At 34.3% G+C, this 10,319-nt stretch overlaps 1 protein-coding gene across 2 annotated transcripts in view; it reads left to right on the plus strand.

The window, feature by feature from the left end:
* Positions 1–10,319, plus strand: part of LOC107724054 (leucine-rich repeat-containing protein 4C-like) — a 76,578-nt gene that overhangs the window by 44,861 nt on the left and 21,398 nt on the right. The window contains exon 2 of one of the 2 annotated variants that reach the window (XM_016532832.1): positions 4,080–4,179. The exons of the other annotated variant lie outside the window; for it this stretch is intronic. The gene's annotated coding sequence lies outside the window, so the exon portion shown is untranslated. The remainder of the gene's footprint in view (positions 1–4,079; positions 4,180–10,319) is intronic. 2 annotated transcript variants of the gene reach the window in all.

A 10,319-nucleotide genomic window follows, 5' to 3' on the forward strand; every position in this document is an offset into this window, starting at 1 on the left:
AAGTATATTGTTTGCACATGTTTATTTACATTAAAGGCAAAATAACTGAAATAATAAGAGCACAAGTATAGATCTGGAACTTCTTTAAGTCTGTCTAAATATCATTTAGTAATTACAATGTCTTCTATTGTGTACTAAATACTGATTAATGTAACATAAACATACTATACATATTTATATATGTTGCTATTGTATTATGGAGTGACACTTTAATAAACTTTTCTGTACCCCTCTGATTATATAATGGTAAATATTACAATATCATAGCACAACAACAGTGATCAGCAATAATGATAAGCCTAATACTCACAATAAAAATAATAAGGTAATATTAATGCAGAGTGAGTGAACTTCAGTTTTTGGCCATGCAAGGCTTTCACTTGCTGCTATAATTGAGTTTGAAATGAGAAGGAGGACACCTATTGAGGAGGCTTTGAGAAAGTGCAACTATTTAGGACGAGAGACATCAAGCAACAGCTCCCTCCTCGAGATCAAGACGGCCGAGAGCGGGAGCGAATAATCCCGGGAGACTCCGGCGCCTTCACTGTCTCCACTGTAATTCCAGCGAGGCTCTCTCCACATCACTCTTCACTTTCCATTTCTAGATGGAAAATAAATAACCTCTTCAGACAGGCCTCCTCTCGCACTGAAAGCCGCCGCAAAAAGGCCTGCTCTCTTTCACTAGGCGTCCGCCACCTTTCTTCCCTGAACACCACTATCACTCTCCATCTCTATCAGCTCTACTCTCGCTCTCATCTAGAGTCGCTCACACACAACACATCTTACTTTCTCAGACACATGCTGGAGGTCAGGTTTGGGAAGGCTGGTTTTGTAATGTATTCCAGTGCAGGCTGTAAAATGTCATTTGTAACGCTGTTTGTATCGCTCTGCTTGTGTGTTTGTGGTGGTTCAGACCAGAGTATGTGAGTGGTAAAATCATAGCTGATTGAAGACACATAAAACTTGATTCTTTGGTTTCTTTTAGAACTATTTTCAGTGGCGGAAAGGAAATATATGAACTATTTGGTCGAATGTTCAAAAGTTTGGGGTCAGTACTTTTTATTTATTTTTTATTTTTGAGTAAATTGATGTCAAAATGGCATTTGTGATGTCAAAAAATGTTTCTGTGTCAAATAAATGCTGTTCTTTTCTATTTTTTTTATTCATCAAAGAATCATGAAACAAAAATCTATCACGTAACTAGATTAGAATTGATTAGATATAAGCAAATCAATCAGCATATTAGAATAATTTCTGAAGAATCACGTGACACTTAAAACTGGAGTAATGAAGCTGGAAATTGAGCTTTGCCAGCATAGGAATAAATTACATTTTAAAATATATTATAATAGAAAGCAATTATTTTAAATTCCAATAATATTTCACAATATTACAGTTTTTACTGTATTTTTATCAAATAAATGGCGTCTTTGTGAGCATAAGAGATTTATTTTCAAAATAATTAAAATATATATATAGATTGGCCCAAACCCCAAAGTTACTCCATTTTAGCTTCTTATTTATTGAACTATTATATAAAATTTTAATCTTTTGAAGCAGACAGCAGTTCAGTTGTTGGCAAAACACAATGCATTATTTATTCTTTTTTTAAGTCATAGTTTTTGTCTTTTGACAATGTTTCTTTAAATTTAGTCAATATTACAAAACATCATGTTAATTAATTTAAGTCTGTTTTATTTTTATTATGATTAAAATGGCATCTGTTTTTATTTAATGAAAATAATTTTCTTTTTTTTCTTTTCCTTTTTTTGTCAACAGTATGACCTTAAATTTGTTTCATGATGCTCATTTTCATCTTGTTGATCACAAAATAATTTTCTTTTTTTTTCTTCTTTTTTCTTTTTTCATTTCTTTTTCTTTAGTTTTTTCAATCTCAGTGTTGTTTTGGACCCCATTTACTTCCACTATATGGAAAAAATATATATATTTTTTTTATTTTTATTTTTATTTTATTGCCTTCTTTTGGGCTCCGCAGAAGGCCAATTGTATAGTATATAGTATAGTAGTAATCCTAAATACATGCAATCCAGTTATATTTAATAATAATAATAATAATAATAATAATAATAGTATGAAATATTCACACTTTTTGCATAATTTATTGCAAAATTACAGATTGATTGCAGGTGTACAAAAATATTCTTCTCACAAATGATATTTACATTATCTTTTGTGTACAGTAATGGTGCTTATAGTATCTTTCTCTATTTCACTTAAAAAAAAAGAAAGAAAAAAAATAACAATCTGGTTTAGAACTACATAAGGACAAGTAAATGGTAACAGTTGTATTTTTTGTGTGAGCTATCCCTTTAAGAATACACTTTCTCACATTTCATATTTTACTGTTACATGTATCCCATTTCTCCTCAACCCGGCTGGAGGTGCTCTTTGATGCTGGAAGAAGAACGACCTGAGCAAATATTTATAACCTGCCTGACGGCCTAACTTGCCTGCCGTGGCTTTTTCCCCAAGTTTAGGGTTTCTTAAGGTGCACCTGCATTGCTTCTTTCTGCAGTCATCCATTACGGAAGGTACAGAGCAAGCAAGGGCTGCTTGACTGATCTATGAGCCAAGGGCAGAGGCTCTTACGCAAATAGATTCAGCCTATGGCCATATATCAGATTAACTCCCCGGCAAACGCAGAAGGACCCAGCAAATTTAACTTGAATAGACTGACCCTCTCGTTTTGTCTCCATCGGGAAGCATCTAAGAATTGCTGCTGTTCTTTTATCACCCAAAGTGCGGCCCGCGGCTTGTTTGTGAACTCATGCGCAGATGATAGTGAACTTGGACTATGTTTACAGGCGGAGGGGATGGTTTGCGTTGTCATGGTATCAGTGTTGTCATGAAGCTTTACTGCTCTGATGGCTTTGTGATTGGACGGTGTGGAAGCTCTCGCTGTGGGAGAATGCTGGAAGCTTAGCTTGACTGACTCTGAAATCTTCCGTAGAAAAGTGGTCGTGACTGCTGAGGCACAATGGAAGTGACAGTTTGCCTATAGTCATTGTTAAAGTGAACAAGTATAAATAATACATTTAAGTCAAATTACTGTATTTTTAAAAAATGTATGATAATTGCACAGTCTACACTGCGATAGTTAACAAACAGATAATGGGTAACCTGACATGGTTTTCATATTTTTTATTTTTTTGTGTTTATTTATATTTTATTTTCAGTTCAGATTCATTCATTCATTCATTCATTAGTTTTATACTTTTTCATTTAGTTTTCATTCAATTTGATTTATTTACTTATTTATTTATTTATTCTAGTTTTACATTTAATTTCCATTCCATTAGATTGCTATTTAGTTTTTTTTCTACTATTCGGTTTCTACTTTATCATTTAGTTTTCATTCAGTTTGATTTATTTACTTATTCTGTTTATTTAGTTAGATTTGTGCTTTAGCTTCCATTCAATTAGATTTATGTATTTATTTGTTTATGTATTTATTTACCATTTATTTATTTATTTCATTTTTACGTTTGGTTAGTTTCTTTATTTTTAGTTTTCTAGTTTAAAATTTTGTTTCCAATCCATTCAATTATTTATTTATTATGTGGTTGTTTGTTGGTGTTTTCTTTTCTTTTCTTTTTTCTTTTCTTTTTGTAATTTTCTAGTTTCAGATTATTGTCTATGTATGTTTTTTTAACAGTCTTCCTGTTTCCCGTTTTTATGTTTAATGCAGGCAGGTTGTGGAGGTTGCAAGTTTTATAATATACCGTGTATCGAAAACTAAAATTAATTTGTGGCCATTTTTATTTTCATGTCATGAAAATGTGTTCCCTTTCATGGGAACTTCGAACTGCGTCCTCTAGGGGTCGCTATGGGGAACGCCTCGTCGTGACCCGTGTCAGTTTAGGTTATTTGTTTCCCCAGTTATGGTAGTTTTTTAGTTTTTTATTGAAGTTGTTTTCACTCATTTAGTTTTTGTTAACAGTAGCATTCAATATCACCGGGGCTATTCCTTTAAGAATAGGTTCAGCTGGTCCTAGATCAGAGGAAAAGAGGGCATTTTATCCTGAATAATGGTCCTGACAGACTGCTTTTCTTCCCAGGGAGTGCAGTCATGGCCACTGAAGCGTGCCGTGTTCATCCCCTCATCGTCTGGCACTTTTTCCCTCCACTGTTCTAGAGGAAACAGAATAAAGAAGGGAAGTGAGTGATTTATATCGGTCTCTGATGTGTCATCAACATTTGGGGGAGTATTTACCTTGTTTTTTTTTTTCCTGCGGATGGTAGAAGCGCAATCCCCCCCATCCTCTCTCATCATAATTATTGTCATTTTCATCAGCATTACCACAAGAAATGATGATCATCTTCATCTGTGTCACAAATAAGCCGGATGGTGTGAGTTACTGGTGTCAATCATGCTGTAGAGGAGCTGACAAGTTCATTTAAGGCATATGAGCAATTGTTCCTGCTTTGCTGATGCTAAATGCTACTCTGACTGGTGCATTGCACATCTCCAGCTCATCTGACCCTTCTTCGGATAAATGTTGTTGTCTCTTGCTGATTCCTAAATTTGCTTAAAGTGATAGTTCACCCAGAAATGAAGGTTCTGTCATCATGTATTTACCCTCATGTCATTCTAAACCTGTGTGATGTTCTTTCCTCCGCCTCATACTGCAGTTTTCCGTACAGTTAAAGTGAATGGTGACTAGGAACTGTCAAGCTCAAAAAATGAACAAAAAGGCTCCATCATAACAGTAATCCATACAGGACCTTACTGAAATCTAGATTGATGATGACTGAAAATATGCCGCTTTTCTGCAGTGGTTTATTCTTATTTTAGACTATTTGAATATGCGCAAAATAACATGCATATGTACATATTCACAATTATTGCTTCGGGCACAAGAATCAATTAAATGTGCCATCATTGACATCAAATCTGATGTGGCAGGTTTTGACACACCTTATTTGCATATATGCAAATTTAAGTGAGATTTGATTTAATCAGCTATATTGTTAGCTGTTGTTTATTTTTCTATTTAGAATTTTTATAATTTTTATCATTAATAAGCAATCACTTTTTTAAGTTTTTCATCTAATATTTATTTCATTTTCAGCTTTCTTTCAATTAACAAAAAATGTTTTTTATTATTATTATTTTAGTTAACACTAACAAAACTGTGTGTGAGTCAAATGCTACTTTTATGATATTTTTGCCAAGTGAGATTTGATTTAATCAGCTTTTAACCTTATTTTTCACTCACACAAGTCATTATATAAAATAATTGAAATGTAGCACATATGAGCAGTTTTAGATTTATATCATTATAGTATTTATTAATCATTTGAATTAGCTTTTTTCTATTTTTTCTATTTTCAGTATTCATTTTTATTTTTATTTTATACATTATTTGTGCTTATACACACACATACATACACACGTGTGTGTGTGTGTGTAACAAAAAATGTTTTTTATTATTATTATTTTAGTTAACACTAACAAAACTGTGTGTGAGTCAAATGCTACTTTTATGATATTTTTGCCTTTTTTTCACAGAAGATAGAAAGTCATATAGGTTTAAAATGACATGAGAATGAGAAAACGATTAAATAGTTTTCATTTTTGGCTGAACTATACCTTTACATTGTCAATGTCATTCTTTCTCCTCTCAGTTTCCAGTACTGAAAGCATATAAATTGGTTTCAAATCAATATGTAAGAGCAACACCTACTAAAACGCTTGCAATGATCTACCATCAAGCTAGCATTGCATTTATATAAGATTTGCAAGCGCAAACATTTATCTGACACTTAACACATTTGATTCAGCCAAACAGCATTACTCGTGTTACATTGTAGTGTGTAGATTTTGCTTCTTGGCACAACATCAGCACGTCTCGACTTAACTCAGCCGTCAACTCTACAGATACCTGTATGAGCGCTCTGCTTTTAGCTGATATCCCAAATCCTCTTAAGAAAAGCGAGTTGCAGCATCGGTTTTTGCGCATACACTGAATTCTCTCTTATTCCAAGAGATGCCAACTTTCTGACTTTGTGCAATCCCTTGATTGAGTGTGCGGAGGGACTCACTTCATTGTTTGTTGTTCTATGTCAATTGTGTGGTTACAGAAGCTTACATGCTCTAGGAGCCGCTAATCTCTTGGACTACGGCCCTGATCAGCTCCCACCGCAGCAGGAAGTCTGGATACAGAGGTCTTTTGCTAGTAGATCAAGGAGAGGTCTTAGAGGTAGAGTAAACAGAAAGATAGTTACGCTTTAAAGAAATAGTAATGAAAATTTGCTGAACTTTTATTCACCCTCAGGCCATCCAAGTTTGTTTCTTCATCACAACAGATTAGGAGAAATTTGTTTTTACATCACTTGCTCACCAGTGGATCCTCTGCAGTGAATGGGTGCCGTCAGAATGAGAATCCAATCAGCTGATAAAAAACATCACAATAATCCACAAGTAATCCACATGACTCCAGTCCATCAGTTAACGTCATGGGAAGGGGAAAGCTGCGTGTTTGTAAGAAACAAATCCACAATTTTGGTCTCTTCTGTCCATAGTCCATAATAACGTTTCCTCCAGTGAAAAAGTCCATCCCCTGTTGTCCTCTTATATTAAAATCCACAGACATATTTGTTTAGAGCTGTTTTTGCTTGTAAACAGTGCTTCATCTGTGCACATTTCTCTCCTGATACAGATAAAATGACTTTTTCCATTGGAGAAAGCAGTATTATTAATAGAGGACTTGTATTTTGGTTGGAAGCGATGTTAAAAACATCTTAATGATGGATTTGTTTCTTAAAAACATGCAGCTTTTTGCTTCACAAGATGCTAATTGATAGACCGGAGTGGTGTGGATTACTGTGATGCTTTTATCAGCTGTTTATCAGCCTCATTCTGACGGCACCCATTCACTGCAGAGGATCCATTGGTGAGCAAGTGACGTAAAGCTAAATTTCTCTAAACCTGTTGTGATGAAGAAACAAACTCATCTACATCTCGGATGGTTTGAGGGTGAGTAAATTCACAGCAAATTTTCATTTTTAGGTGAACTATTACTTTAACCTCCCTTTTGCGTCAAGCTAATCGTTCCTTTGCTGTAGGTGGTTTGGGTATAAAACACACACTTGTAATTTCATTACAGAGTTTGCTTCGATAAACACTGGTTGTGAGTTCAAGTTAGTATGTTAGTGGAAGTGCACATGCAGCAGTTAGCCTGTTGCTAGCATGCCATACGCATCTTTCCACTCTATTGCCCTGATCAATAGCCTCATTTTCTCCAGGTCTTGCTTTGCACTACTGAAGGTTAAGAGGTCTGGAATGGTATTGATCAGGGTATTCACACACCATCTGTCAAGGCCATTAACATGATGATATGTCATTGGAAAAAGCCACTTTTTATGCTGATTTGGAATCCGTTTTGTGATTGTGATTTGTGATTCCAGGAAGGTGTTTTAATCCTAACTGATGGTATATCAGTATAGAACAAGATTTTTCTTTGGTTTCCACTAATGCTGTTAACCTTCAGTTGACATCTAGCAGTGGGTGCATCTATCTGGTGCTATTTTGAGATTATAATGTATGCATACACTAATGAGTACAGATGATTTTCAGAAAAAGCATGTTTAAAAAAAAAAAAAAAAAACTCTCGGTACACTTTTGAACAATTTAATTCGTCCTTGCTGAATAAAAGCATTAATTTCTTTCCAAATTATATGTAGTGTATACACATATATAATAATTCTGTCATGTTTGTAATTTCCACCACAAGTCAAATTATGTACTCAGTTGCAGGAAAGACATTTTTTAAACATTTTTGGAAAGCTAATTTCATAGCTAGATTTGTTTTTATCCTAAATACAATAACAATAATTATATAATAAATAATTAAAAAGTGTGAAGTAAGTAAGTGTAGATATGTATAATATATAGAAATATGTATGTATATGTATATATCAGTATCAGATTTTTACCTGAAAGGTGTAATAAAAATAATCGCTCTTTATGTATTACAACAGCCTGCACTGATGTTTTGCCACACACACTTGCAGATCCACAAACTGACATGTAATTAGTAATCCAGAGCACTTCTATTTACCAGTTAGGACAGCATGTGTGATATTCTATTAATTACAATTACTGCACCTTTAATATAATAAATCTGAATATAGATTAATTAGAATCTCAAATCCTCACAGTGTGAATGTGATTGGACCAAATTGAAAACGTCGGGGGTGCTTTCCTGTGATTCCTTTTTAATATTCTTCAATGATCAGCATGCTGTATCAGTACATTAACAGCCCAATGTACAACAAAAAAAAAATGTAGCTCAGGAAAGCTGAAAGACAGTGGAAAAGTACCCAACATTTAACTTCTTCCTAATCAGTCATGCTCTAGTGTGTGTTTTTGAACTAGCTATAATTTGGGGGATAATACAGTAGAAAAAAAATACTTAATACACATTGCTGGTCTTATTGGAAGACTTATCGGTGTAATAATTTCATGATTTAATGTTTTATCAAAATGTAACAACTTGCTCCTCCTCTGAAATGACTTTCCTTTTTGGCTGACATCACCGAGCCCTCAGTATTTATTTATTTATGTATTTATTTATCAGCCTACCACCATCTGTATCCATTCTGGAAAGTAACGCCCACTTTTTATGATCCAATCAACAGAGATGGATGAAATAGTCCCGCCCAACTTTTCTTCTCATTGAACATCCAGTTTCACTCAGAAATATGTCAGATTAAGAAAGTAAAATGTGCACGTTGTGTCCAGGGTTTATTATAGATTAATCAAAAATACAGTAAAAAAAACATTGATATTGTGGAAAAAGTATTAGAATTTTTTTTTTTTTAAATGTGTATTTTAAAATGTAGTTAATTCCTGTGATGGCACAGCTGAAGCAAAGCTTTGAGCAACCATTACAATACACATTTCTTATTATTTTCTTATTGTCATTGCTGAAAACAGTTTTCTGCTTAATATTTTTGTGGAAACTGATTTTTTTTTTTTTTTTTCAGGATTATTTGATGATTAAACGGTTCAAAAGAACACTATTTATTAACAGAATTTCAAATTATAAGTAGAATATTTGTAACAATATCAATGATTTTACTGTCACTTTTCATCACTGCGAGTCAAAAATAAGGCATAAGAAAATAAATAAAATAAAATGAAATAAAAATTTGAAAATAAAATAAAATGTGCATATTTTATGAAAAATACGCATTAACGAGCATATTTCGATTGAAGTCAAGGTAGCCTGTGAGCTGAGATATTATTTATGGTTGGCCTTACTTCTCTCTCAATCTCACGCTCTCTCTTCTCTACCTTTACATGATGCCTCATTATGTCTCCCGTAGGGTCATCGTTATTTTTCCTCGTTGTGGGACCCTGTTCAGACACAGATAGATTTACCATTCGAAGAAGACAAATGGACCAGGCAACCGTGCTGGTTTCAGCTATCCTGTGTTTTCTCTGCATTCGTTTCCAGTGTGACCGCAGGCCATTGATTTAAAGGCCATCTACATTTGTGTTTTTTTTCATCGAGGGTGATACATTCTGACCCTACGGGTTCGAATCAAAGCTGAGTTACACTTCAGAGACTAAAGAACGGGTCCAGGTTATGCTGAACAACAAAGAGTGAAAGAAAGAGAAGGAAAACAAGACAACAGAGGTGATCAAACAAGTTGACCATAGTGCAAGAGACATGTGCTGCTGCCTTTGCACTCTCACAATCGCTGTTGGTGTTTTGATCTACTCACAGCAGCAGTTTAAAGATAAAAGGGCTCCAAAGTGGAGTGCGTCAAAACCAGCCTCGGGAGCATGATGGGAAACGTATTTATAAATTGTCGGGTCAGGGTTGATGCTGCCGGTAGCAGGCAAAGGATGTGTGGGCAGGGAAGGTGGATTGTGGGATACTGTGCTTCAGAACTCCGTTGTATATTTGTTTGATTCCGTTAACATGGATCAGATATGTGTCTTTTATTCAGAGTTGGTGTTAAAGGGGCCATTTCATCTGATCTTTTCAGATAAAGTTCTGTGCACTTGAAAATGGGCTACTGGAGCTTTAAGAACTCAAAGCTCCTTCCCAGTTTAAAATATGCATTTATGTATTTTTATTTTTTCCTCCTGAGATCCACTCATTAAGGTCATACAGTTTATGAATATTTACAGTAATTTATAAAAAAAAAAAAAGGGATATTAATTACTACAAATTTTCCCGTTTTACCTTAAACATATTAACTTTAATGTTATTTTTTTTGTTGTGTATATGTGTGTATATCTATATGTGTTTGTGTGTGTGTGTGTGTGTGTGTGTGTGTGT

The sequence above is a fragment of the Sinocyclocheilus rhinocerous genome, unplaced genomic scaffold, assembly GCF_001515625.1.
Source record: "Sinocyclocheilus rhinocerous isolate Xijiao unplaced genomic scaffold, SAMN03320098_v1.1 scaffold545, whole genome shotgun sequence".
In the NCBI taxonomy this organism is placed as follows: Eukaryota; Metazoa; Chordata; class Actinopteri; order Cypriniformes; family Cyprinidae; genus Sinocyclocheilus; species Sinocyclocheilus rhinocerous.